Raw genomic sequence first — 5281 nt, forward strand, 5'->3', positions numbered from 1 at the left:
AATGTAATGATTGTTTAAAATATACAAGAAGTAGGGGCGCCTGGGTGGCTCAGTTGATTGAGCGTCCGACTTCGGCTCAGGTCACGATCTCGTGGTCTGTGAGTTCTAGCCCCGTGTCGGGCTCCGTGCTGACAGCTCAGAGCCTGGAGCCTGTTTCGGATTCCGTGTCTCCCTCTCTCTCTGCCCCTCCCCTGCTCATGCCCTGTCTCTCTCTGTCAAAAATAAATAAACATTAAAAAAAATTTTAATAAAAAATAAAAAAAATATACAAGAAGTGACAACCTATTAAAATACATTAAGAGCAATTAATAGTTTATATTGCTAATGAAAAGTAGTACAATTCAATTTTATCATTTTATATTTACCATTTTAAAACTAAATGGCAGTTTCTATCAATAAAATTACCACAAAAAAAGATGCTTCAATTTATAACTGGTATTCTGCTGTGTTTTCCAAAAAAAAAATAAAAATAAAAAAATAAGAGACACTTCTCTTTTGGAGACCTCTACGTTTTTAAAAAAAAAATTATTTATTTACTTTTGAGAGAGAGAGAGAGAGAGTGTGTGTGTGTATGAATGATCGAGGGAGGGGGAGAGAGAGAGGGAGACAGAGAATCCCAAGCAGGCTCTACACCGTCAGTGCAGAGCTTGATGCAGGGCTTAATTCCATGAATTTGTGAGATCATGACCTGAGTCAAAACCAAAACTCAGACGCTTAACTTGACTGAGCCACCCAGACACCCCTAGAGACCTCCACTTTTTTACATTAATTCAGTTACATGAGAAACTCAAGAATATCAAGCCCATGCTTTGAATTTAGGTATTTATCATTTCATTATGCATCACAAAAAAAGTAAACAGAAATAAAAATATGGGCATGCTCAAGAGTACCTTTGGCTCCAAAGATTTTTTGTAAAACATAAAAGCTCTTAAAATCTGAAAAAAGTATGATATGGGTGTGTTCTGATATGGTATGCTCTCTTGGAATGAACAGGTACATATATCCACACTGAACTGGAGGTGACAGGGGCGCCTGGGTGGCTCAGTCAGTTAAGCATCTGACTTCAGCTCAGGTCATGATCTCACGGTTCGTGGGTTCGAGCCCTGCATCGGGCTGTGTGCTGACAGCTCAGAGCCTGGAGCCTGCTTCGGATTCTCTGTCTCCCTCTCTCTCTGCTCCTCCCCCACTCATGCTCTGTCTCTCTCTCAAAAATAAACATTAAAAAAAAAATTAAACTGGAAGTGACAACAACCACTGGTAGCCCAAGCAAGTGATGGTATATTTCATTGAGCTCTTGATTGTTGAACTCATATTCTTGTCAGCTCGTTTTCTGTGCTAACCCTTTATCTAGTGTATAGAGACTCAGCCTCATCCAATGTGAAATGAGATGCAGGTATGTCAATGATTGATAGGAAATACTTCTTGAAAAAATACCTCAGAAGTACCTCTATGTGCTGCAACATAGAGCCAGAAGCAATTCGAAGAGCTCCAGTGGACACTGACATAATGGCAGAGAACTGGGATACCATTTTGCCAAGTCCTGCAGTGTTTATTTACCAATAGATTTTAGTAGGACATGTCTTCTTGGGGAAGAAGTAGGCTCTAAAGCAGCACTGTCCAATAGAAATATAATGTGATCCACAAATGTGTGTCACAAATGTAATTTCACATTTCCATAATAGCTTCATTAAAAAAGTAAAAAAAAAAAAAAACAGGTGAAATTAATTTTAATAAAGCATTTTCTTAAATATAGCCAAAACAGAATTTCAAAATGTATTAATAAATATTTTTTTTTAATTTTATTTATTTTGAGAGAGAGAACATACACGAGTCGGGGAGAGGGGCAGAGGAGAGAAAGAGAAAATCCCAAGCAGGCTCCAAACTGAGCACGGACATGGCGCTCAATCCCATGACCATGAGATCATGACCTGAGCCAAAATCAACAGTTGGACACTTAATTGAGCCATGCAGGTGGCCCAAAATAATTTTTTTAATTTATCTTTTACATAATCAGTCTTTGAAATCCAGTGTGTATTTTATGGTTACAGCACATCTCAATTTGGAGTAGCCACAACTGAAGTTCTCAGTAGTCACTGTGGTTCGTGGCTCCCATACTGGACACTGCAAGTCTAGAGTCCTCTGTGATTTAGTGTGATCATTTAAAAATCTAAGAAGTGACAGTAACTAGAGAAGAAAACAATGAGATTTAAAATACAATGAGTAAATCAATTTTCCAAGAAGAATTTGGTAAAAATTATACTAGCATTTGAAAAATTGGCACCGGGGTGCTTGGGTGGCTCAGTCGGTTAAGCATCCGACTTTGGCTCAGGTCATGATCTCGCCGTCTGTGAGTTCGAGCCCCGCATCGGGCTCTGTGCTGATGGCTCAGAGCCTGGAGCCTGCTTTGGATTCTGTGTCTTCCTCTCTCTCTGACCCTCTCCCATTCATGCTCTGTGTCTCTCTGTCTCAAAAATAAAAAAAATAGAAAATAGAAAGTTAAAAAAAATGAAAAATTGTCACCAACTAGTTAGATTTTTATTTTCATTTTTATTTTATTTTTTTTTAATTTTTTTTCAACGTTTTTTATTTATTTTTGGGACAGAGAGAGACAGAGCATGAACAGGGGAGGGGCAGAGAGAGAGGGACACACAGAATCGGAAACAGGCTCCAGGCTCTGAGCCATCAGCCCAGAGCCTGACGCGGGGCTCGAACTCACGGACCGCAAGATCGTGACCTGGCTGAAGTCGGACGCTTAACCGACTGCGCCACCCAGGCGCCCCTATTTTCATTTTTAAATACACCCACTTTAAAGTAAGTTCTTTGTGAATAGAGAAATTATTGGGACATTAAAGTATACCAAAATGAAACCCATTCAACTTTAGTGAAATATACCAAGCAAATAATGAAACACTTTTATTTATATTCTGTAACACAGATAATAAAACATAATATAGGAGGCCTGAAGTGAATATAAAATGTCAAAACTAACAGCATAATCTTATAATCAGCCCCCAATCCAATTATTACTCTTTAGGTCAAAATTTATCTACACTAAAAACTGACATGGGATTATTTTTTTCCAGAGTCAAATTAGTTCATTAGAATGACATATGCAACCAGTAGGTCAAATATAAGGTATAGAGGTCCAGCTGCATGTTAATAAGCTATAAAACCTCTAGGCAAAAATAGGTGCTGTGCAGAAAATGAAAAACTCTTCTAAATTTTTTTTTATGTAAAGACATTTATTTTTAAACAGCTTAAGTACTCAAACATCAATGAAACACTGCAAGCCTCCAAGCTGTCAAACTACGTGATAAGTCAGTAACAGTGTGTGCTTCTCAGGGCAGATTTTAATTGCATTTTGGGATATCATGAAACAAACAGTCTGCACCAAATATAAATGGCAAAAGTTATACATTTAAAAAACTTTCCTTATCTACTGTTCATGTGTTCGTTGTAGAAACAATGGAAAAACATAAAAGCACAAAATAGAAAAAAAATCACTCAGAATCCTAGTACCTAAAACATTGCTGTTATTTTAGTCTATATTCTTCCATGTCTATACTATTATAATTATTACTGCCAGGTCTTGGTGATATAATATACTCACGTGGGCTCTCCTGTAGATATGAATCTCTTAACAGATCTCATAATCCCACTTGGCACACAAGTACCCATACGCTGCCCTTCTCCTACACAGCCATCTACTCAAAGGTTGTACAGCGTTCAGAAGCACTCTGATCTGGGGTTGATCTGTCAATGTCTTCTGTTCCTTTCCTTCCACTCCATCCCCCTCAACTATACCCTGAACACCCACACAGTAAAACCTCAGCCTAAACACACTTTCTTCCAGGGGTGTCTGGGTGGCTCAGTCAGTTTAGCATATGTCTTCGGCTCAGGTCATGATCTCGCAGTTTGTGGGTTTGAGCCCCATGCCAGGCTCTGTGCTGACAGCTTGGAGCCTGGAGCCTGCTTCAGATTCTGTGTGTCTCTCTCTCTCTGCCCCTCCTCTGCTGATGCTCTATCTCTCAAAAATGAATAAAATGTTGGAAAAAAAAAACCCACACTCTTCCAGTTAGCTCAAAGATTTTTAGTGCTCGTAAGAAGAAATGGTGCTTCATAGAAACACAGACTATCAGTCCTGCTTATTTAAAGCTGTAAAACAGAATTATTGGGAATAGACACCAACTTCTCTCTCTTTCTCACTAATAACATTGGTACTGGCTGATAAACATAACCTTTTGGCCATATTTTACTAAGCTTTACTTTGTGCCTGAAAGAACCTACTTTCTCACATGAATCTCTATATTCAACAATAACATTTGCCAAGTGCTTTAAAGGGCAGACATTGGGTTTAGGCCCAGACAGTGAGTTGTGGATGAAGCAGACATGATCCTTTGGCCTCACAGAAGTAATATTTTAGTAGAGAAAATAGTTTTCAATCAAGTCAGCAAATAAGTACATAATTACCTACTGGGATCAGTGCTGCAAAAGAAATGGACATGAATGTGGACACAGAGAAGATGATATTGCCTACGTTAGTTTCTGACATAAAGACCTGTTTGAAAGACTATCAAGAACCCAGGAAGTTTCCCAACCACTTCACCAACACTGACCTTTCTGCTCAGAAGCATAGCACTGTGCTAAAGAGACCCAAACAGAGCTATCTGCACTGACAGATACTATTGTATCTGGTTGTACACACTGGCCGTGGCAAATAATTTTTTAATCAATTACTAAGGTAAAGTCATTTATATGGAGGTGGCTTTCCTTTAAAAAAAAAAAAAAAGGAAATCCTTCCAAAGACTACCACAGAGAAAAAGGTGACTTTAGGAAGCTTCAATTAGACTTCCTATTACAATAGGGGAATGTCTCCCTTTAAAACTACTGTGGCATCCTACCTATGAAGCTGATCTCAGATATACTTTTAAAAAGCTGTAATTGGGGGTGCCTGGGTGGCTCAGTTGGTTAAGTATCCAACTTTGGCTCAGGTCATGATCTCACAGTTGGTGAGTTCAAGCCCCACATTGGGCTTTGTGCTCACAGGTCAGAGCCTGGAGCCTGCTTTGGATTCTGTGTCTCCCTCTCTCTCTGCCCCTCCCCTGCTGTGCTCTGTCTCTCTCTCTCTCTCTCAAAAATAAACATTTTAAAAAAGCTTTTTTAACTGTAATTGTGAAAATGACAGCTTTTTGTATTAGAGAGGATAGAAACCTGGAGACGTTTTTGGATCTCTGTTGAGCAAAAGCAGTATACTGAATGTGTATATATAACAAAAGTAGGC

Source organism: Lynx rufus, unplaced genomic scaffold (assembly GCF_022079265.1).
Source record: "Lynx rufus isolate CCGP_SWC_20201006 ecotype Redwood Valley unplaced genomic scaffold, mLynRuf1.p SCAF_8, whole genome shotgun sequence".
NCBI classification, from domain to species: domain Eukaryota; kingdom Metazoa; phylum Chordata; class Mammalia; order Carnivora; family Felidae; genus Lynx; species Lynx rufus.